Source organism: Homalodisca vitripennis, chromosome 3 (genome assembly GCF_021130785.1).
Source record: "Homalodisca vitripennis isolate AUS2020 chromosome 3, UT_GWSS_2.1, whole genome shotgun sequence".
In the NCBI taxonomy this organism is placed as follows: domain Eukaryota; kingdom Metazoa; phylum Arthropoda; class Insecta; order Hemiptera; family Cicadellidae; genus Homalodisca; species Homalodisca vitripennis.
The window spans coordinates 105,103,121-105,128,098 of record NC_060209.1 but is presented as its reverse complement, the minus strand read 5'-3'; the positions used below and the strand labels follow the sequence as shown (position 1 = coordinate 105,128,098).

Below are 24,978 nucleotides of genomic sequence, written 5' to 3'. Positions count from 1 at the left end.
AACCGTCAGAGATTGAAGAGACCTACGACTTTTGAGAACCCACCAGAAGATGGTTCTCTAGACCAAACTATATTTACATTTGTTCAGTGGTACCAGGGACTCGTGAACTAAATACACGTAGATGGTGATTTCTAATTCTAGGAATGCTATAATCTAGTTAGTTCCAAGTGGAGAAAACATCCTGAAGTTACAAGTACCTAACAAGTTGAAAAATTATAATCCATGCAACCAACAAAATATGTAGAGCTATTCATTGAATATAAGGTGGTCAAGGTGTGCTTTTAAAACTTTCCATAACTATTAACCAGAAAACTTTCTTTTTCGGAGTAAGAAGCTGAATCAGTATGCCAAAATAGATTCGTTTACTGCATCGATCCTAGCCTGGTACGTACCATTAAGAGATCACCGTCTTAGCAACCATTAATGAAAGTTTTATATATATATATATATATATATATATATATATATATATATTGAATATAGAATTGAAAATAGAAAGTAATACATTAACTAAACCAAGACAGGCCAATTTACTATGCGCTCTGATCTGGTACATTTTATAAAGAGATTGTAGTAAGACCTATTAAACATTGATGCAGTTAAAAAAGCAAACAACCTTCAAGTTAAGACATCTAGTTTGGTCACTGTCTAATTTCATGCAAACGCTTACATTTAGATTTTTATAGTCAGAACTTTCATGTAGTGTACATTGATACATTTTTATTCTAAGTCGTTTAAAATTTGACCAATACGTCAGCGTTTGTTTGTAACAGATAAATCTATAGTATAATTATTTTCCTATTAGTAATATATTGTTGATAAGGATCTGAAAATTAAGATAAACAGTGTGAGTATTCAAGACTTAGAACTGATAATAGTTTGCGTGATCAAATAGTATGAGCTAGAAGTACGAGTACATTATAAAGACCGGAGCAAGCACGATATGGATTTGTGGTTGCATCCAGATTTCGTGATTTAACTGAAACTTTAGATGCAGCTCTGCTCGATTTAATTAATCATAATGTGAAATAATTTTCATATATACTTCATATATATATATATATATACAATATATATATATATATATATATATATATATATATATATATATATATATATATATATAATATATATATATATATATACATATATATATATATATATATACAATATATAATATATATACAAATATTCTGGACACGTAAATCGGTAAAAAACAGTTTGGAAGCCCTTTTTAATGCAACATTACTGTAATAAAGGTGTAAAAAAATGTTTTCTCATGTTTAAATTTGTTAAAATGTTCAGTTATATATTGTATAGTAATAAATCATAAATTTTTCTTGAGGTCTAACCCACCTTTCGAAGATGTTATGTCAAATTTATTGAAATTCAAGTAAGGTATTAAGGAGATAAACTACACACATGCTATTCACGTAGGTTACTAATGTTCAAAACATTAAATCATTAATATTCTATACGTAGCATTTCATGGTCAGAAATATTTTGTACTGTACAAACAGACAGACAGTTATCTAAACCAGATTTTAAAACTAATATGAGATGAAATATGACACTGAAGCTTTATATGAAACTATTTTTATTTCTTTACTTGGAGTGACGTATCAAATGTATTAACCATTTTAAATAGTGTAGTTTTTATTTTATAATGTCACAAATGTACCTAACAGTGTTATAAGAAACTTATTCTATAATTACTACATTAGGTTTAAATAAGTATATCTGTGATTTAAAGATTTCTCGTATACCTAAGGTCACTGCTATCATTGTTCACTTCAGCTTTCTATTAATCAACGTCACTAATTTACATTTCCAATCAGCTCCAAATATTAACGCACAAACCCGGATATGCGAAATTCATCAGCGGACTCGTGTGAATGATTACAATAAAGCCCAAATTTGCATACAGTTCAGGACACAATTCGTCCTTTGACAAGCAATGCATATTGATGTTTTGTGGTGTCAAATTTACACGACAAAATAAGCGCTTTGTTGGGAAAATACAAAGGGGTATCACTAACTGAGAAACTTTGCTCAGTAAAAACAAAAATTAAGTTATATCCATCACGTTTTGATAGGTCCAAAGTACAGGGACGTAATTTATTACAAGGTATACGAACCTTTAGTGCATTATATTGGAACCTTAACGCGAGAGGCATTAAAGAAACATAAAAGACATAAAAAGGAAATTCAAACTTAGAAGATAGAGAGTACAGCCGAAGGTGTCCCCCTACAATTTTCCTCCCACCCAACCCACCCACTTTGCTTCTGTTTGTCACAGGTCAGCCACACAGAACCTGGATAGCAGGGTTTTACCGTTATAGTAATTCTTACTCAGACTCCTATCCTATTGTGTTGAGCACTTAGGATGTCTATGTGTAGATTTTTATATGCCTTGTCGAAAGGCAAAGTACAAATGAAACGTTCAAGTTTATGCCTTAACTTTCTTCTTTGTTCTTGCTCAGATAGTAACCAGAATAACCTGTTTTATACTCAGTGTTTGTTTCATAAACATCCCTAAGAGCTTAGATGATCTCATGATGATACCAAAGCTTCTGCTAGCTTTTGAGCTTATATCATCAACTTGAATTCAGAACACTGATCGTTCGAGAACAGTATATTCCTATACATTTTCCTCTTTACTGGATTGCAGGTCCCTGTTACAAGCTTATTTTCCGTCGACTCAGGGAGATTCCTTAAGTTACATTTATTGATATCACAAGACTTTTCATTTGAAATTGAATGTATCTTAATCACAGATAAAGTTCAGTGAGTACAGTTCAAGCTCCCCTCGGGCTCCAGGCCCCTGTTCAGGTATTTATTGAATTTGGGGATAAATCAGAATTCTTTATTAAGTCAAGTAGACCGTACCGTATTTAAACCGGAGCAAATGAATAAACTCGACTTGATTAAAATCATTGCTGTTTGATCACTGGATTCATCCTATCCTAATTTACTGGTAGACATCAAAGTTTAGAAAAAATTTAAAAATATATTCAATTACCCACAAAATGTCTACTAACCGCATTGTAACTCACTCAGGAAAGGATAAAATATTAATACAATTTTCATTCATATACATTTTTATTACACCATATTTACTGACATAGTAGACATAACAACAGGAAATAAGTTCTGGAAGAGATTAAAACATGAACGTCATATATATGGCGTTAAAATGTCCAAAAAGACTTTAGACAATTCTCTGCAAGTTGAATCAAGAGAACTAATGGAGGACATATATATATATATATATATATATATATATATATATATATATATATATATATATATTAAATTGTATAAATGGCAATAGCCTTATTTAATTTCAATAAACATTGAATCGCAAAAAGTACTTGCTCCGCCGGGAGTCGAACCCGGATCTCTCACTTGCCGGGTGAATGTGCTACCATTACACCACAGAGCGCTTACTTTTTCCGATTCAATTATTTTGTATTTGGCCGTATCTGTCAACTTATATATATATATATATATATATATATATTATATATATATCCATAAGTTTGATCAAATAAAGTCCTGCTTAAAAAAGTCAGTCGCGTTTATTTGTTACACCCTAAAATTTTTTTCAACGCGAGGGATTTAAAATATGTATTGTGGTTATAAACTGCCTTTCAATTTATATATTTTATGAATCATTCGTTCTATATCACCTTTAATATATTTTTGTTTAGTTTTTTATCTATTCTGAGTTCTTCACATAAAATTCGTTCTATGAAGAGTTAAAAAAATGCTAGTCCTTTAACGAACTACTAGCTTTCATAAATTGGTCGTCTATTGGATATGGCCTACACCTACAATTTACTTCCTCCAACCTGTCAATTTCCTTAGCAACTGCAGCCTCCATTTAAGATATGGTCTCAGTTCCAAACCAGTATTCATATTTTATTAACACATATAAAGAACAAACTGATGAGACTCAGCAGCCTAAAAATGCGGTAAGGCAGTGACAGAAGATATGTCACTGCACCGATAAACAAGCCGTTATCCGTGGACGGCCGAGGTCCGGTAATATCGACCGGTCAAGTTGTTTGTGTCAGTATCCATGGAGACAATAACCTGTCAATGACATCGGCGTTTTAATCTAGTCAACAGTGACATACCCTTCATTGTTATTGGGGACTCATAAGAGTGCGTGCGTTATTACATCACTCCGAAGTGTGATAACCGAAGGCTCACTGTGCGTACGTGACACGATAACAGTATTCTTTATGGATTTTAAACCAACATTACCTAATTATATTTCATTTGCATATGTATTTATAAAAATAATCATCATTACTGTCAGTAATAAATGTAAAATGTTGGATAGTTTTGTGCATTCCTATTTGGTACTACTAACGTAAAATTATGTGTGTCCTTTGACTGTACAAGTATGAATTTATCCAGAGTTTGTTTTAACTACCACACAAACATCCAACGTTGGTTTATGATCCTAAATTCTTACTATTCATCAAATTAAATCTTTTTGAATTGTAAACTTAAGTGTAACATGACGTTTACTTATTTTTCAGATAAATATACATTTAATTAACTCCTCACCATTCCAAATTCCCCTATATGTATTCTTTCCCAAAAGTCACAAACCTAGTCACAAAATCACTCTCCAGCCTCCATTAGTTCTCGTGATTCAAATTGCAAGGAATTGTCTTAAGTAATTTTGGACATTTTAACGCCATTGGTAGGAAAAACCTTTTCTTTTGTTACACACTCAAGGGAATTGTAGAGAAGTCAAAATCCCTGAAGTTGACAGAAACTGATAAACTGGTACGTGTTGACGTAGAAAATCTATTCACAAATGTAGCAGTCCCAGAAACTCTTGAAATCATTGAATTACGTCTCAAAGAAGACTAAACATGAAAGGAAAGAACTAAACTTTTCGTGGCTTCAATTATGGAACTGATAAAATTATGCACCCAATGTAGTTATGTTGAGTTAGAGGGTCACATTTACCGTCAAGATGAGGGGATGCCAATGGGTTCTCCACTGTCTCCTATTTTAGTCAATATCTTTATGGAGAAATTTGAGATCTTGGCTTTAGCTAAATTCAAACCGAACATTTGGAGGAGGTATGATGATTGTACCTTTGTTGTTTTCCTCATGGAGACACTGAATTAAATGGGCTTTCGAATCACATTATTATTTTACTTCCATCTGCCCTAGTAAAGAATTGGAAGTCTAAAACGAGCTTTTTGGGACTTGCGTGTATTAAGAGATAGAGAGGTCCTTAAGACTACTGTTTTGTCGAAAAAAAACACAAACAGAAAAATATTTTAGCTATCAAACAAACCATCAAAAGCCTGTCAAAGAAGGAGTGTACTACTCGTTACTTCATACAGCAAAGAACTTATGCTCAGATAAAGATGGATTATAAGAGGATTTAAAAAAAGTTAAATCGGATCTTAGACGTAATAGATACCCTCAATTAAAAACAATAGTAGACGGGTAAACGGGAGAGGGAGTTCCTGTTTGGTTACAATAAGTGCAAACGAACTAGAAGAATTATTGCTCAGTCAGTAAAGCGGATTAGTGATAAATTTGCGTTTATGTCAAACCCTTATATGCCAGGAGTATGGGAGAAAATTAGAAAAGTAAGTAGAAAGTAAAATATTAGAACCGCGTTTAAAATACACACAATACTCTTAAACGATCTCGTAAAAACAAAACCAAAAAATGGCACCAAGATTCCAAAAACTATGTTTACAGTATAAAATGTAGTTGAAATGGGAAATACATAGGCGAGACAAAAATACCATTGAACGTAGGATAAAATAACGCAAAGAAAAGACATAAAAGTGAAAAATTGTACATCATTGTTGGTCCGAAGACCATTATATGAATTGGGATGAAGCCAATATAATACATCGTGAATCTCGTTTCTTTCACAGGACATTAGTCTAGGCTTCTTCATATACATTGGCAGATTAACCAATCAGTCAACCATCAGTCGAGATTAGGCCGCTCTGGGTGCCAATTCTAAAAAATGATTTAAAAAGAAAACCAAAAGTATCAAACTGATTAGATATTTGTAATAAACCAATGCGGAGTCACAGTACGGTTTTAAGAAGTTAATTTAGCATGAACCAATAATAAAACCTCTTCTGTTCCCTCTTATTTTGCCTCCATCTTGTTTCTGCCGTAACGATTGCTATTTGGTATTGGCCTCAGGTCCTATATTCTGTAGTTCAATTTTAATAATTAGTGTTTTGTTTAGTGTTTTCAATAAGTGTATGTTTAAAAGTTAGTGAAGTTGACACACAACATAGTAGTTATGATTCATGACATATGCGTGTCACAACGCTCTGGTATGGTTGGTTTATTTTAACATAGTTTGTACTTATATGTTAGGTTAGTTATTTACCCGAAAAAGAGATCAGATTGCAGATCTCGACATGTAGTGTTACTGAATTTTTAACACTGAACGATGGCAAATGTCCGGAAAATCTTACAATCTTTACAATCCTTCCATCGTTAAAAACAAACTTCAAATAAACAATTTGTAATACTGATTTTGGTGCGGTCCTCGTCTCGAAACGTTGAATATGCCAAGAACATAAAAAGAAAAAAAGACGTCGCTAACGCCATAAATTGGTCCTAACACAGTTTTAGCAATGGTTTATAATGTTTGCAACTGGACTAAAACTGTTGCATTCCATAACAAATTCTTTATACCATGTAAGATACCAAAAATTTTAGTTTAACAAACATTTCTAAAAACCTGGTCTACACTGTGTATCAATCGAGATGAAAATGTTGGCCGAATACCAACAATCGCATCTATTAATATGTTTTTTGCCCAATCCCACACTTTCCTTCGCTCCTTTGTGTAAAAAGTTATGAAAAGTCCTTCTTATTTTTTTCTTTAGGTAAAATCACAGTTTGAATAAGTATGCAGAACACTATATATTTCAAGTACTTTACGGACAAAACAGGACTAAAGGTATTGAACAGTCGCAACATAAACTCTACTGACTGTGAATACAGTTCTGTTATCAGCTGCACGTGTTAATGTGCATTATCTGGCCTATCAATACTGAACACGTTTGGTAATGTTACGGTCAGTGCGGTCATTCAAACTGCATGTTGTATACATTTACATTCTTCTTCCTCCAAATTAGAGTTCGTTGTTTGTTGAAATGATTAACTATAATTACATAATATCATATTAACTATTAGTGTTAATGTGCATTATCTGGCCTATCAATACTGAACACGTTTGGTAATGTTACGGTCAGTGCGGTCATTCAAACTGCATGTTGTATACATTTACATTCTTCTTCCTCCAAATTAGAGTTCGTTGTTTGTTGAAATGATTAACTATAATTACATAATATCATATTAACTATTAGTGTTCCATCAACATTAGTTAGTTATGTCCATACGCTAATATGAAATGAATTCAGGTCGTATAGCATTATCGTTAAATCCGTGTAATTTTGTTTTCTATACCGACTACTCCTTATACACTCTTGGACAAATGTTTCGCACCACCCCAATAATTAACAATTACGATTATAGTGGCTAATAAATTAATCAAAGGCATCATATAAAGGAAGATAATATAAATCGGATAAATATATTTCTTTCTTATCATATTGTTGTGTTTTTCATCCAATCTACAAATCTAACTCTAAATGAATGTCATTCTTGACATTTTCTTCATATTTCACGCGTTAATCTTGTGAATATATTTTAATTGCAAGGAGCTCTGTTTGTGTTTGCAATGGTTGCAATAAGCTGTAAAATAAGTAGACATGAATGTTCACATGACTTCTACTAAGGCACGTAGTAGAATAGTTAGAGAATACCATTCAACGGTTGGGATAGCTATAGGGTGATTTATAGAAACTTAAGACCAGTTTAGGGCAGACCAAGAGTCACAGACAGAACAGAAGATTGTTTGATGAACGCTGCAGCAGTCAGAGACTACCTTAGGAAGGATGGCATGGATACGATTGGATGGCCACCAAAGCGTCAATATCTCAATTGTATATAACACGTGTGACATACTTTAAAAAGTATAATAGACCAAATAAACCTATAAGAACCCTGACCCTCACAAAACGCAGTGACTGAAGAGTTGGGGCAATACCACAAACAGATATTAAATATCTTATTACTTGAATGAGACGGAGAATCCAAAAGGTATAAATAGGATAATATTAAAACCCAAGATACTGATAAAAAATTGAATCAGTCAATCAGATCAAAAACAAATGTGTATTCCTATTTAGGCATGATCTCGTATCTTAATTGCCTTATTCACTGTACGCATTGACATTAAATATTTTGAATATAATAGCTTTAATAATTTATTTTTAAATATTTAAAAAAAATATATATAACAGTTTAAAATATATTTATTATTAAATATATATATATATATAAAACAAATTTTATATGACAGGAGTATATACAACTAATTTTAAATAATAAGGCTTAGAGAATCTTTTAAGTTGACTGAAACATTGAACACTATTGGGGTATTAGTAGAATTAGCCTACAAAACTAACTACAAGAATCATGCTGAATATATGGAAGTATTTTTGTAATCTTTCTACGTTAAATCATTCAAATACGGTTTATAATGGTGTTTATATAACTACACATATTACTCAAAGGACAGTGGCTGGAGATAGATAGTTGCTTCTCAGAATATTTAATATTGAACGTAAATTCTAAATAACGTACAAGTAGTATATTTCAAGAACTAGATGTTTGATTGAAGAAGGTTTATGTCTCAAATTCCGGGATGTGTTTTTACACATGGTGTATTTTTTTAATGAGTATCTGTTACAATATAGGAAAATATTGTATAGCAGTTCCATTTTCAGCTACCAGATCTTATAATAAACATAACATAAGCAGGTAATTGTGTCTAATTTTATTGTTTTTATTAAAACTTTTAAGTTAGTTTACATTACTTTTAAAACAATACTAAACTTATAAAGATACATTTCTTATCGTTTAGTTACATTTTGGATTTATAAAGTGAAAAAAGGTTTCAATTTCTGACTAACATTTTTATGTAATTGATCATGCTATTAAAATTATATATTTTGGAGTTTTATTAAAAATCATTATAATATCATTTCGCCAATAATTATGGAATTTTAAAAAGTATTTTCAAGTGGAATTTTAAACTTGTTTTACCTTTCAGCAGAGATAGTACTCCGCTGTTATCGAGAGAATTGTCTTTAAAACAACAAAGACACTTGAAAATAACGAGTGCACCACTTAGTATCAAGAAAAATAAAATAAAAGATTTATAAACAAGAGAGCTTTTGTACATAAAGTTGCAATTCTTGTGTAAACGACTGAAGTAGTGTTCTTGTCGCTACGATTTTACAAGAGGGAAACTTCGCCATAAAATACTTAAAAAGTATTGGTTTCAGATATGTGTAAAGTTTATACATGTAAATAAATTCAAACATTTTAAAGCAACTATTCAAATTATAATGCAAATGTGATAGTTTAAACTTGTATAATGCTTTTTTATAAGACTGTTTGTTTTTATTTTATTGCCCTTACCAATAGATTACTTGTATAAGCTAACTATGACACCATCCCGTAGGTGCGGTGTGGGTAAATAAAGCCATAATACATCGTCATCAGAACCTTATTAGGGCAGTGTTTGGATAAAGGCCTCAATACATAAATGCCCGTGGACAATCCAGAGCATTCATGGGCAATGAGACCATTTCGGGTCAACCATCTTCGAGTTGTGTTTCCAGGAATTTTCAACGATATACTTCTTCCAGCGTGGACTCTTTTATAATGACTGGATTTAAAGGGATTTGTCTTAAGGGCAGAGCTATTGAAGTGCTGGACGCAGTTGTTCTGCTCTAGGATCGATTTTTATTTGATAATAAAACATAGAGTCCCGTCATCAGTGACTTGTAATAGCTTCCCATGTAGACGTGATGAAACTATGTCGTTAAGATGGATGAGAAAGATCAATGGACTGATTAACTACTAGGTGAGACTCCATAATATAGGTTCAGAAAGTATATTTGTAATATAGACAACTTGAGTTTTTTTTATTACAAAGAAACTAAGTAACGGAGGAGGCAAACCTCTAATTCCATGATATTCCACTTTCAACATTATAGCTTACGATAAATCGAGGAACACACTCAATGTGTGGAACCCTAAGGTTGAAGTCCCCTTCCCCATATAAACGTAATTAATAGACTTGCAAAAGGGTCTATCGTCATTAATTTGAAGAAATCTTAGGACTGGAAAAAATTGAGGCAGCCCGATAATTCTTTGGTGAGTTTGTGATCATCTCTTTAAAAAATTAAAATTCTTTTGGCATCTTTTAGGAGAAACTCTTTGGAAAAAAGAGAACTACATTCATTTGCATAGTGGTCTCACGATATGCGTTAAGAAGTGTTTCAATGAGCAACGCAAAGAATAATTTTACATCGTTTGATTTTAACGTGTTTTGCATTTTCAAAAATATAATAGACTCTTCATTGAGTTTTTTATCGATTCCTGAAACAAACTTGTCTTATAACAATATTAAATATATATTCTCATATCTCTTTCGTTGTTAAATTTATTGAACTATAACTAGTATATTAAAGAGATTACAATAATTGGAGGGTATTTTTATTATGTGTCTTTCCATAATACTCAGAAAGCAATTTGCATGATATTCAAATCCCTTGCATATGTACGTCTTGGTTATAGGAAGGCTGCTAATTATTCATATTATTCAAGAACCTAAATGAGAATTATTTAGGTGGAAACCTGCACTATAATAATTAAACAGAAGACCAAATTATTTATTATAAGCAATTTTTATATGAAAAAATACAAATTAAAATAAGAAAGGTATTTTCAAAACATATCCATTAAAAACCTTTTATTTATAATTGAGGTTTGACGTTTTAAATGTAGCCTCTTCTGTTTAAAACTTATTTTAAATATATATATATATATATATATATATATATATATATATTTATTATTATTATATTATTATTATATTATATATTATATTATATTATTTATAGAGGGAATATGATAGCATCTGTTTTTCTAATTAGTAAACAATCCCTCGTATTTTGGCCTATTCTTACAAATTGTTTTGCTTAATGTTCATTTACCAAATACAAGAGAACTTGTAATCTAATAAATTATATCAAAGGCATGTACAGAATCTCATGCCATACGGTGTCCTTATATCTTTAAAAAGAATAGAATTGGTAAAATGTTGAGGTTGAATAAAAGTGTTGAAAATGAAACTGTCATTTTTAGCGGTGCAGTGATTCCTGAGCTTTGCGCTTAATGACTTTCAAATAACGTACATGTAATATATTTATGCATGAGTGAATGTTATATCGTTAAAAATGTAGAAAATTTAGTTTGTTGACCTCAACATAAAATAATTCGAGAATTTTGTTTAGCTTTGAAGGTAATAGTCCTCAAATATGTTTAAAGACTTTGCAATGTAATACACATACAGTTAAAATCATATGTGATCTGTGGTCTCTGACACATCTGCGGTGCACGATAAATCAAAGCAATTTCGTAAAAAATTCGACCACTTTACAACTTTCAGGAATGAAGACGAATACCCCATCTGGTGATTATCTTAACAAGAGACTGAATTGCTTACTGACTTTTAAAACATATCGAAGGTAAGAAAACAGTTGGGCGACCAAATTAAAGCGGCGCTTGGCCAATCACAACAACGTCTGTGTGGCCTGACACCGCCTGGCCTGTTGATTCTGGCTCCCTCTCTGGCTCTCTTGAAATAGAGAGCTTCTTCAAGTTTTTCAGCAATAAATTATTGCTTGTACAGTGCGTGAAACGTTTAAAATTATCAAATGCATCTTCATAGTAAAACGTTTTTTAATGTTTAGGAAGTTAAAACAAAAATGTACATATTTAATGGTTTAAGTTTGGCTATTATTAACTAGTATTGATAAGTTATAGTTAGTATTTCCACAAGAAATATGTACCGGTAATACATAGTAAAATATAAAAAGGCATTTCGTTCTATTCGGAAAACCCCTAATTTACTCCTGATGTATATAATTGAGCCTAAATCTTGCATGTCTTTTATTGTTCGATTTATTAAGTAAGAATATTAATACATTGTATTACAGGGGCAATTTTGCTTAAACTATTTCGAAATATTTATATGATAGTATAATTTTATTATACACATACGACACAGCAGTTATATATAGAGATTACTACATTAAAGCTGCATACATTCTGTCTGTATGTATTATGTTCATATATATTCAGTTGACGAATGTATAATATCTGTAGAGGTCACACTGTATTATAAACTAACAAACGATAAAATTGCAACATCTCAGGAGAGGATCGTTTTCCCGCGAAATTTATACAATTTTTATGTAACTCTGCACTATATAAAAATGATGCGGAATAAATAAGGCGCCATCATTATGTTTAAATTATGATAGTATTGACATACTTATATAGTATAAAATGTATCTGCTTAAGGTCTTATAACAGAATAAACATACTTCCAAGTTTGTTTTAAACTAAATTCTTAATACTTCTTAAACAAATTTGCCTCAGTAAATTGTGTCATCAATTATGCTATAACTTTTGTATAATTTTCATTCTAGTTTTATGAACGGTCATTTCTTTCTTTTATTACGGAGACTATTTTTATGTATACCAATGTAATAAAGATAAAAATGGTTTAAAACGTATAAGGGTTAAAAGTATCTTTTACTGTATGAAGCAGACCTTGATAGATATTTTAAAGCTTACTTAAAATTTTGGGATTATATACGTATTTTGGGATTGTGCCTGTTATTTAATATGTTGTTCATAATAAAAAATGTCCAGCTCAATTTGCTTTACTGGTTAAAATTTTCGATGTTTCAAATGTATCTATTTGTACAGTTTACTCTTTCAAAACTTTAAAATAACCCAAAATATGTTTATAGTATTGTATTCTTCAATCACTTGAATTTTTAACAAATTTCAAAGATTTTAGGAAGAATACATAATCCATGCGTTTGTGTAGTTTTAAGAAAGGTAGTCGCTACATGAATAAATTCTAATTTATCTACCACATGACACTACGAGTTAAATGGAATATGTATGATGATATGAAATACTAGTTTCTGTATAACACTATGAATGTGCATAAATAAAACTAACGTCAAAGTGGATCTGTCCATAAAACATGTACCTCTAGTATTAACTACAGCTAACACCAGCGGCGGTGAATAGGTTACATCTGCCTTATCAGCAACACGTGTTAATGTGTGTTATCTGTTACTGGGATGTAGACCAATCAATACCGAATATGTTTCTACTAATGTAGGGTCATTGTGTCCGTTTGGACAATACACTGTTCACTATCTGATCTTATGTTTAGGAACAGTTACTATTAACAGTTTCAGAGTTAGTCCCTTGAAGATTTGTTTATTTTCAGCCGTAGTAAAGTAAACTTACTTTCTCAGCCTTGTGTTTTTTATAGAACTTATTTACTCTGTTATTGGGTTTAAAAAGTAGACTGGCTTTTCTTTAGGTGTTGCAACAAGCTTAGATCCTGACATAACATTTAAGATTATACCACAAAATTCCGATTAGAACAAAACAAAAGACACCTGGGCACATAGCTTGGATTAAGAAAATTTCTCACGGATGAGAGGATTATCCTAGATCCGCAATCCACCTCCAAATAAGGTAAATGCCTCTTTTTGACTTATAGCTACTTGCTAGCTCTTTAATTAACCATTTTTGGCAATTGTAGTAGACATAATTATATAGCGACGAACGTAAAACAAAGCACATAAATGAAAAAACACATTGGATACAGATAAAATTGACACAGTGACAAGATAATGGATGCCTTTTAAATCACTACTCATAACAAAAAAATTGTTGCGACAAGAGTATTTTAAATATCATTGCCTGCACCCAGAAATAAGAAAAAAATACAATTAGTTACATCGCGTAGTTTAATATAGCAATTAGCGTTTGTGATGGTTTTCCTATTATGTGTTGAATTTATATTCTAACAAGGTCGTTACCTAATATACTGTTTAGGAAACACAAATTGGTGTATGTTAAAAACTAAATAAAAACAATTATAAGTACTGAAAACTAATACGAGTATACCAGTAAGCAATATTTTTCATGATATTAAACCGTCTACAGGTATTGCACACATCCTCAAATATGGTAGTTTTACGAGGCAACCAGTGCAAATACAATATGCAATAATCTGTTATCAAACAAAAGGCTCTTATCAATCGACCGCAGCTCTTAAAGTTTTATATCTGGTACGTGTCGCTGAATAGCGTAGCTATTCACTGTTACTGTCATGGTATTGTTTCTCATGACCGTATTGTTCGCGTCTCGCGCAACTGACAACAATACTCTACAGGTTGTGTCTTCTGAGGTCTAATGCATACTGAAGTAGTACACTGCTTAGCATAGATTCAAAACCTCAATCTTTAGTCTTACTGGTGTATCTTATTAGCTAACTTGAATTGAGTGATTGGAAAATAAACTAATATTCCTTCACTATCGTAAGAGCCATAGTACTAAAAATAAATAGTGAACATCTCTATCAGTTGGTTTTCATATTTTAGTTGATCTATAAAGTAGTTCTTTTCGTTACCTTATAGCAGGAATAAGAAAAATCGGTTAATCTACGATTTAATTTCTTCCAGTGCGCTAACTTAATTCTTTCAGTATATGTAAATAATAGCTTGTTTTACACGCAAACTTGACAGTTTGACTATTTTGGTCTATTGTTTAATAAAAATTTAATACAACGAGTATTTGTATTTCTTATGTTAGTTAACAATATTCATTACATGGTGGAAAAATATCTTTTAGCACGTAGCCGTATTTCCAAACTCAGCTTCGTCTCGTATGTTAAATTAATGTCCACACCAAAAACAATTGCTTTTGCTTCTAGTGATGAAAACTACTATTTATTTTAATTATTGATATTGGTCAGGTTATCTTAAACCATACTTATATAGATGTAAACTAAATTTACAATCATGTAATCTAAGTTTTGATTCACTAAAGAGTTTTATAATAACTTTCTGCGTTTCACGAAAAATAACAGCAATAATTGCTTTAAGAAAAATGTTTTGTTTATATTTACTATTTTATGTTTACTGAATCTTGTTGATTGTTAGTAGTAGTCCATAAAATGGATGGGATTATTGAGCATCATGTGCCTACACTAATTGAGAGATAATAAAACTGCTATAGAAATTGTCTATGGGCGTTCTTTGACAGCTAAGTGATATTGGGAAATCCTATAACAAAGTATACTATACTATACAATACAAATGACGTAGTATCTAAGGCTGGATATACATACCTTTTAAAGGTTACACAGAGAGTCAACAGCCGATTGGATATTCACAGACCGACAGACTTTAAACTATGCATGAGACTTTATTTCTAATATTCCACTCTATGGGATTTGACTGAGCGTTTGCAAATATATTTACATTAGTCTTATGGGTAACTATGATAGCAACAAGAAAATATCAGAGTAGATAAATTAGTAAGAAATTGGTATCGGTATCAATATTACCCTATCAAGATTAGGGCGCGGCGTCGCGACGTATCGTCGTACTGTGACGAGCGTCTTTCGTGCAACCGTGTTCGCCCTGAAGATAAGAAGAAGATTGTTAAACGACTATTGGCTACTGGATATTTCTTGGAAAATGTATTAACTACCAAAAATCTGCATGGCAATATTTGTGACTTTTTATGGGTAGTTTTCAATTTTAAGTGTGCTTGTCCTTCCGTTCATGAAAATAATTTGAAATATATATACAGTTATCCATTTTTGTTCTGAAAAAATATTTTATCTTTCCTTGGAATGTATGATCCATTAGGTACAGGACACAATTACCCAAAATAGTTTAATCCCAAATTGAACCACCCATTTTCTAAAGTTTTGGAAATAAATCCTGGAATATTTGCCACAAAAAGTGCTTTTGTATTACATGGACTGAGATATGTCCGCATATGCCTGACAAAAAAAAAAAAAAATATATATATATATATATATATATATATATATGATTATTGGTTACAGAGTTCACACAGTTATTATATGTTGTGTTATCTATTGTATTATATGTATCGCATCACTTGGATATAGGATTTTTTTCTTCATACATTGGCCATGAAGGCATAAAACATATTATTAGATGTAGAATGTGAGAGAGTTTCAGTGTAGTCTAGTCTTGCCTGTCCGTAGTCTATTTGTTCCATAGTTTAAATTTAGTTACTAATTAAAGATTATTAATAGCAGGCAATCAGGAAAATTCAGGAAAGAGTGTGAGTTCTGAACTACTTGATCTGACTCGCTTTGTATTCGCAAAGCCGAATCTCAAAGTTTATGTTAGCTGATGTCTGGTACACCAGCATATTCCTAAATTATCTTCCTCTGTCTCTATCTGTCCATACGATATCTGGAAAACAAACTGACCAAAAGATTTGAAATTTTGCTTGAAACTTAATTTCTATATAGCCAACACTGAGTTCGACAATGGTGTGAATGTCACTCCATGAAAGTTACGCCTTTTTAATATAGGTCTTATACGTATACCATACTGAATAATATGGGTAAACGAGAAGATAGCAGCGTAAATAAATCTGTAAATAAACCGAATACAAGCATATGAGAAAACTTTTCTTCTTTAAACACTGCTATGAAACTCAACTTAATGAAGAAAATGTAAAAGTATCATATGGCAAGATATCTCGGGAATGATAAGTTTAGTATGGCACTTCTTTCTACACGAGTCATATGATGGTGTCTGGAATTTGGGTGTGCGTCATTAAAGCCTATCATTAAGTAGGCTGATAAAATTCCTTTTTTTCCGTCGGAAAGATGTACAAATTAATTCTGTGTATTTTATATCTGTATGTGGTATGGTGTATTCCTACTTCCCATACAATTCACTCCATGAATGTTATGGGCGTGATCATGAGTTAATGGATTAGAATCAGGTACTCAAAGTAACAGAGTATAAAATTAACGCCAAGCATATTTTAATAATGAGCTATAACAATTTTGAATAGTAAAAAGTTACTTAATTCAGAAATATAAATTATTATTCTCTATTTCTGAAAAAATAAAACTCTCAGCTTCTGTATGAAAACAATATAATGTATTAAGAGAATAAAATACATATTATTCTAAAGTTAGTCTAATTTTATCTAAAATATTTATGAGATTGTTTTCTTATAATTACCAATTGACTTCACCTATTTGACCTGTCACATCATTATTTAACAACAAAACCGTTTTCTCTTTAAAAATATTATTTTATTTAGATATTTTTATCATATGAGTCGCAGTTTCTTTAGTTCAGCTCTTTTTATTTTTAATAAATAGGTATTATATCATGTTGGCACACATAATATAATACCTAAAAATAGGCAAATATAACTAAAATAATTCTACGTTTTCATTTATTCTGAGTTTTATTTGTCTAAACTGTAGTGACAAGGGTAGATAAATTCGTTCCAAATAACAGTATGAGCTTTTACGTTCAGTACCTGAGATTCGAATTTACTTGGAATTACCTATTAGCTGCATGAAGACAATGTATTTTTAAACTAGAGAATATCTTTTGAGTAATAAAAGTTGGTTAATGTTTACTCAGGTAGTCGAAACAAGAAACGTACTTTTAAGTTTATTTAAATGTACCGTATACTGAAACAAATGTTAAAAGCAAATGCAAGCCATAAAATAAAGGTCTCCGGAGAGCCTTGATCACGTGCTTCGTAAACTGTCACACTGTAAATCTACAACTGTGTTTGGTTAAGTGCAGTTCCGAGGAAATAGTACTTAGAGAACGCCATTGCGCTAACAAACGTGGCCTCGTAAAAGTTCTACAATGTGGTTAGTCTGACTTTCAGTTCATAAATAGGGATTATATATAATGTTTCTATCAGAATTAACAAAGTAATCCAGACAACATTTCATCTAACAGGCTTCGCTATAAACTATAGGCGTTTTCAAGACGGCATCCTGATAAAATAAGGTTTAGCCCATTTGGTCATCACAAAGTATTAAACATTGCTCTGTAATTATGTCAGGAGCTGCTGTACCCATAGATCCTTTTAGGCAATAGGTGTATCATTGACGGCAACCTGGGCTGTTGAGGATATCCTCTGAAGGAACATGCACACCATGCAAGACAATCTTGCCTCTTTAGAAATTGAGTCTTCCCTATCGTTCAACCAAACCACATGGCCCAACAATCACCATTATCGAGCTTGATCTTGTCTTAGTAAAAGGCGTTAAATGCAACATTTTATTCCTCAATGTTTATATACATACTGCATGCAGTTAAGCTACACTAATGCTCTCGTCAAGGGACATTTACAATCATCAAACTCAATTTTCACTACGCAGAAATGGATTTCCATGGTTAATTTCGAGACAAAAGGATAAAAGAAGAATTTTTCTGCCCCCCCTTTCCGAATGGTAGTAAAATCAGGAAATTTTCAAGTGAGTAATTCAAAACATTTTTTAGGTATACTGCGGCAGACAGACAGACAGGGAGACAAAGAGAATAAATGTTGCCACCCCTGAGCTACAGGTTTTGCTAACGCTCAGCCAAGAGTTCAGTTCCCTAGAAGGCCAAAAAACGTCACTAGGCATCGACAATCCTACTGTGAAAGGGCGTGATGTGTATAGAAAAGAACCCCAGCGATCCACCATCACACAATCACTCACTTAAAGTTACAGAAGTCATTTCCTAGTCTCTGATCACATTATGAAACACTATATCGCAGCTCTGCATGTGTATTTCCTGTATAAGGTTCAGACCCGTGGGTTTTCCATTGATTTATTCAAAAGTTAGCAAGGAATAACACACTTTTGCTGGAACGGCATAGTCTAGACAGTAAGAAAACACACACACAGTGTGTCCTGCCACTTTATATTTCGCTCCACCAAATTATGTATCAATAAATTAGTAAATAATGTTAATAGCACAGAATTCCCAACTCCGTACAGCTCGACAAAACATCCTATTATATTGGAATGGGAATTATTTGACTCTTTTGAACTGACGACGTTGATGGAGAATTGTGTGATATGTTAGACTTGTAAGCGGTGGATGTGCCACTGTAGGAACCTAAAACCCTAGACTGATATGATTGAGAATATATTTCATATATATATATCAGTTTCCGACTTGCCGCATTGGTGAGGCTTTAAGCCTGTTGAACATTCCTGATTTCCATTCCAGATATTTTATAATTTATATCAATCACAAGACGGCCATGATATAAAAGTTATCATACAGGTTGAACATTGAAAGTCAGACAAAAGCAAGATTAGGTTATAATCAAATTGCTGGAGGAGCAATAGTTCAAATCTCCGAGAGGGTATTTCATAATCATTTTTTATCTAAAACATAGGCAATTTGTATAAGGCAGTATTTAAATTGCTTCTGATCACCATAGGAATGCTGAATAATTCAAAGTCATCACCAGCCCTCTCGTCAAGAAGAATATGCATATTAGCAGATGTTAAGGCAGACTGCCGCATCTGAGTCAAGTGAATGAAAAACTCGTTCCTCTTGCTCAATCTGAGAAAAGAATACTCAAAAGCAACACAACAAACTGTTAAATATACTTTCCAATCCGTTAAAAAAACCTCAACATTTTGGAAGAACGTTATTCTTCGGCCAATAGAAAAATTGTGGTTTATGGAAGAACAACAATCTCATTCTACATGAGAATTGACAATTAAAATTAAAAAATAATGAGATTTGTTTTATTTTTTTAATCAGCCATCGGATAATATGAAAAATATTGTAGAGTATAAAACAGTAGAATTTAACGTATCTGTAAACACTATTTAACAATCCCTTAACACTTAAGGGAGACTAGTAATATCTTTAAAACCAGACATAGCAAGAGTGAATTGATTAAAAATACGTTTAAACACGGTATTAGAGACATGTAAATGTGCATTGGCACAGATTTCTCTGTTTGAAGACAAGTCAGTTGAAACAGTTTTGTAAATATATGCTCATTTCAAGATAACAGTAGGAGATAAGCTTTTTTAATACTCGTATAAATCATTAATATTTTGTCGATTATACAGATCAAGTGTTGCCAACTCTAGTAACGGTAACAATACACGTTAGAATTACTCGAAAATTAGTTCAATTATAAATATCAGCTAGTCTTGTCATAAATATAGTTATGTTATATTTTAAATTGAGGTAAATAATAAGAGCATCAGAATGAGGGTTCCAAGCTGTCGAGTCAGCAGTTTTTCCAGTGACAGGGACCAGGCTGCATCGCTGCCACCAGTCGGACTGATAATTGGTTCATTATTGTCTGAGTCAAGCGAGTTGCCTTCTGCTGCACTGCAGTCACTCGCTCCTTGTATAATACATTTTTCTTGAGATTAAAATATTATTGTAATTGATATATTCATGGAATGATCAATTCGGAATTTATTTTGAACATATTTTGTTCTTTACACATTATTACGATAGGCATATTAATGATGTAAGTAATTACCCAAATATTTCATTAATAATAATTTTCCATCTTAAGGAATATCGGCTATAATGATCTGTATAAGACATGCCCTATTTATAAGACATGCCAGCTCATAACAATTTACGTTACTACAAATACAGAGAAATACTGTTAGGCTACTGGAGACTTTTGGAACAACTCGTAAAAATTGTTAATACTAAATGTTAATAAAACAATATTTTTCCAATACCTACGGTTTATTTTTTGACAAGTCCTCTCGAAACCAAAGGTTTCATCATCAGGCAAATCATCCAGTATTAAAAAGTTAAATATAATAAATCTGAACAAAATTTAAGGTAACTTGTAATAGATGTATTAAAGTAATAGTACCCTTTTTACTGTTTAATAGATTTCAAAGTGTATGCCCATTTTTGGCACGCAATACTTTCAAACTGTATTTTACTTCCCGCGACCCGTGATCCGGTCACTGTGTCTGGTGGAGTGATGGTAGACATAAAATTAATAATAATTAGACTGATATGATTGATATTTTCTAATTTCTCCACACACAGAAAGTTTTTCTCGCGTTCTCTCAAGAAGGAGTTCGTGTATAAGTTCGGACTTCTAGTATACCAATTAGTTGGTAATGGTTCTCTCAATCTACCTCTAATTGAAATCGAATATCGACTATTTTCTGTACACGCAAACTGAAGTGAGTAGTGCTCCATCTTGCTGTAGTCTCCCCCTTAGTCTCAACCGTCGAAGGAAAAGTACGTATACTCCTTCAACATAGATTCAACACCATTATCGTGAGCTCATAAATGCAATGTTTTATATTTGTCGGTTTACAGTGCCGTTAATATGAAATATTGCTTCACCGCAAAAATTACACAATAATAGTTTCGTGAATCTTAATCAACGTAATAACAGCAAGCTGTAGTCTCATTCTATGTGTTGGTTTAATCTCATCTCACATTCCGTCAATTTTATGACTTGTTTCCACACATTTCCAGAGTCTCTATTATTTCTGTAGTTTTATCATTGTCTGTCTAAGTAAAAATTAATTTTTTATTAGCTACTGATTTCAACCAAACAGAATAGGCTAACTTTAGAAATGTAATATTATTAATATATAATTTTGAATCCCCAAAATTGTTCCCTGTATTTTATTTTTTATATAGATAGATCAGTTTAAAATTTTTGTTTGGAATTAAGATTAGTGGGATTGGTTTTAAACACTACAGCAATAATCACGATTAGTGACATTAACACCTACATCACCCTTGTTACTTTAACCAGTTACGCATAAGTACTAATATCATTGTTTTGCGACCTGAAAAACGTGCTCTAACGTTTTTGTAAACGCTGTAGGTGCGGCTAACCACATTAACAAATACATAGAAATTATTTGTAGGTCCAGAGATATTCCGAGGTGTATTACGAATTATGTTTAAATTTTACACTTTTACAAACAGACTCTCGTACCCTCTCATTTTTTTGTTTTGGGCATGCAACGGGCTTCAAAGTAATTGTTTTATTTATTTTGGATCAAAAATAGGAGGTTTTATTTGAAAAAAGTTTGTATTTGAAATAGTGTGGCTATTCAGATAGTTGTCCAAGAATATAATGTACTGTAGAGCATGGAATTTTTTACTATTATTATTTTGACCACAAGGTTCATAGTTCCATCTTATAACTAAGGAAAGGGCATCGATGATGCTCCTTTTGAGAGAACCTCCGGACTTTGTTCAGTGGGACGATAAGTCGTACAGAGTTCAAGATTAACCTAAATAACAATAACAATGGCGAGCTCAGGAGTTTGAAAGTTGGTAAAACTTATCTTATTGATTGATATACGCTAGGCTCAGTTAACCTGTCAGTCAGAATACTACATAGAAAGTAAACCTACAACCAACATGAGTAAAAAAAAAACAATGAATTTGTGAACAGTATTTTTGGAATAAATAGTACTGTCAATCACTATGGCAACGGCACGACTACTGGTTTTCTTCCAGTCATCGTTCTGTCCCCACTAAGACAAAGAACTCTGGTATTTGTTTTTCAGCACTACAATATTTTATTATAATACCAGAAACAAATCAGAGGTTAGTATATAACATTCAAATTATGTTTGTTTAAACGTATCTCACTAAATTTATACGGTAAAAAATATTTAATTCAAATTTCGAAGATATTAAGAAATCTCCTAGTATTAAAGCTTTCAAGGCGCGTCTGAGGTGTCATTTGATCGGGAAGGCTTACTACAGTTTTGACAAGTAACGTTATAAGTTGCTCATATCGTTATATGAAACATCTGTCAAGAACAGTTTATGGTAGACTAGGCATTTTTTATAATTACTTTTAGTGTGGTGAACATTTTTTTATAGTGTGCACATAAATCTGTATTGTTATAGTTGTGCCAGTAAATTATTCAATGTTTAATAAATACTGAATCATATGCTGTTTATATTTGCAATAAATTATGGAAATTTCTCAGAGGTAAGTTGATGGATGTATAAACAACACTATTAACTTTTACACTTTACTTAATAATTTATTTAGTTTCTGTTTGGTTAAGGAACAAAATAAATTTTATTGTTTTCTAGGAACGTGATATTCGGCAGAAAAACAAAGGTTAGAAGTTAGTAAAACAAATATGTTGTTAGTCATAGCTGTCTAAATAGACAGCATACTGTCTAACTCGATAAACTGTCAAAAGTCATAAATTCCATTGTAGATAATCTAAAAATAACTATTTTTTTCTTTGATTAAGACATTAATATTTAATAACGAAGGATACCTAAAGTGTAATACCAAACAACACCATTTTATTCCTTTATACTTTGGTCTTCCTATATTGTTTAAAGAAGCTTGGGATCTAGCTATACTGAGTGGTTTTCTATCGAGAGACCTGACATGATAAACCCACCAAGTTTTATTTTTGGTTTGATAACTAGGCTATACAAAAAATAACCCAAAATTAAGCAAAAGTTAACACAATATATGACCGTATTTTTTATTTACAGTAGTTAAAATATTTGATTACAAGAGTGATGTAACGCAATGTCACGTCATCAGCAAAATATATGTCTTTGTAATATTATTATTACCAGCATTATGGCTGAATAAAAATAGTTAGCTCAGTGTTGGTGAAGTCTGGCTGGAAAACCTTTTTTATCCCCTGTCTGTCTGTCTGCTCGATATCTTAAAAATGAACTAACCTATAGACTTGTGCATGATGCTTCATTTCTATAAGAACAATGAGTTTGTAATGAATCTTAGTGAAGCCTGTTTGTTACGCGACATGTGGTGTGGCGTACTCCTACATTTTATATGTAATATGAAACGCTAGAAATTGTATTATGTTCAAGAACGTAATGTTTCAAGTAAATATAAAAAAAAATACTTTTGATTCCTAATGAAGTCTGTAAACGAGTTAGGAAATGGAATATTATTCATAACGGCACGATCAAACATTAATATTTATGAAGTAAACATAGAAAATTTTGAAATTTGTTGGCCCAAGTGTATATGTAAGACACTACTTTTTAAAGCATAAATTTGAAAGATATGCCAAAGCAAATTTAGTATGTTACATTTGATACTATAAAGAATTTGCAAAATAGATGATTATCAGTAGATTGTATGGTGTGCATTGCTGCAGATCAAAGTTTTCTTTCATAATTTATAATTCAATTGACTATAATTTACAACTATACAACTAACTAAACCTTGTGCCGAACGTTTGACTCGTGGGATCAAAGATGGCAACAACATGAGTTTAATTGTAAGTCTGATTTCTTTTAAAAGCCAGCGTTAATGTAAGGATTTGTAGTAAAGTAAGCCAAGATAATAAGAAGTGCATTTAGTTGATGTTGACATTTTTTTAAACAGTTTCACATATAGTCTTAGTATTTTACGAGTATTTTAGTGTTGATACTATTTATTTTAGACTTAATTTACTTACGTATGATCTTGTAGAAAATATCAGTACGAACTAAAGAATAATCTGGAAAAGGCACTGAAAACTCACGAATAATAACACAAACACTAACCGCACTTGACGACACTAAACACGTATTGTGACACAAACACGACACCACCCGCGTTACACTGAGAGAGACGCAATCACTCGTCTGCTAGCGCTTAGAGACACGGTGGCGGACTGACGCACTAGAGGTCACCCGATAACAACTTTAATGGCTCGTCTCACCAGTGATAATGTCATATCAAATCTCACAAAAACTGACAATCAATCTTTGTCTGTAGTTATTTCTAGGCTAAATAACTGATATGGACTCTTCTGAGCCATGTAACATAGTAAAGTATTGTTTTATTATAACGATACAACAAAGTATCTTGGAGCCCGGCAAAATGTAACATCTTCATGGCATTGTTTTACAGAGTTACTTGCAACTTTACTGGCCTTTAATTTTT

The 24,978-nt window shown here is 31.9% G+C and overlaps 1 protein-coding gene across 2 annotated transcripts in view; it reads right to left on the bottom strand.

The window, feature by feature from the left end:
* Positions 1-24,677, bottom strand: part of LOC124357269 (CUGBP Elav-like family member 1) — a 1,015,984-nt gene extending 991,307 nt beyond the window's left edge. For both annotated transcript variants that reach the window (XM_046808844.1, XM_046808846.1), the window contains exon 1: positions 24,509-24,677. The gene's annotated coding sequence lies outside the window, so the exon portion shown is untranslated. The remainder of the gene's footprint in view (positions 1-24,508) is intronic.
* Between the last annotated feature and the right edge of the window lie 301 nt (positions 24,678-24,978).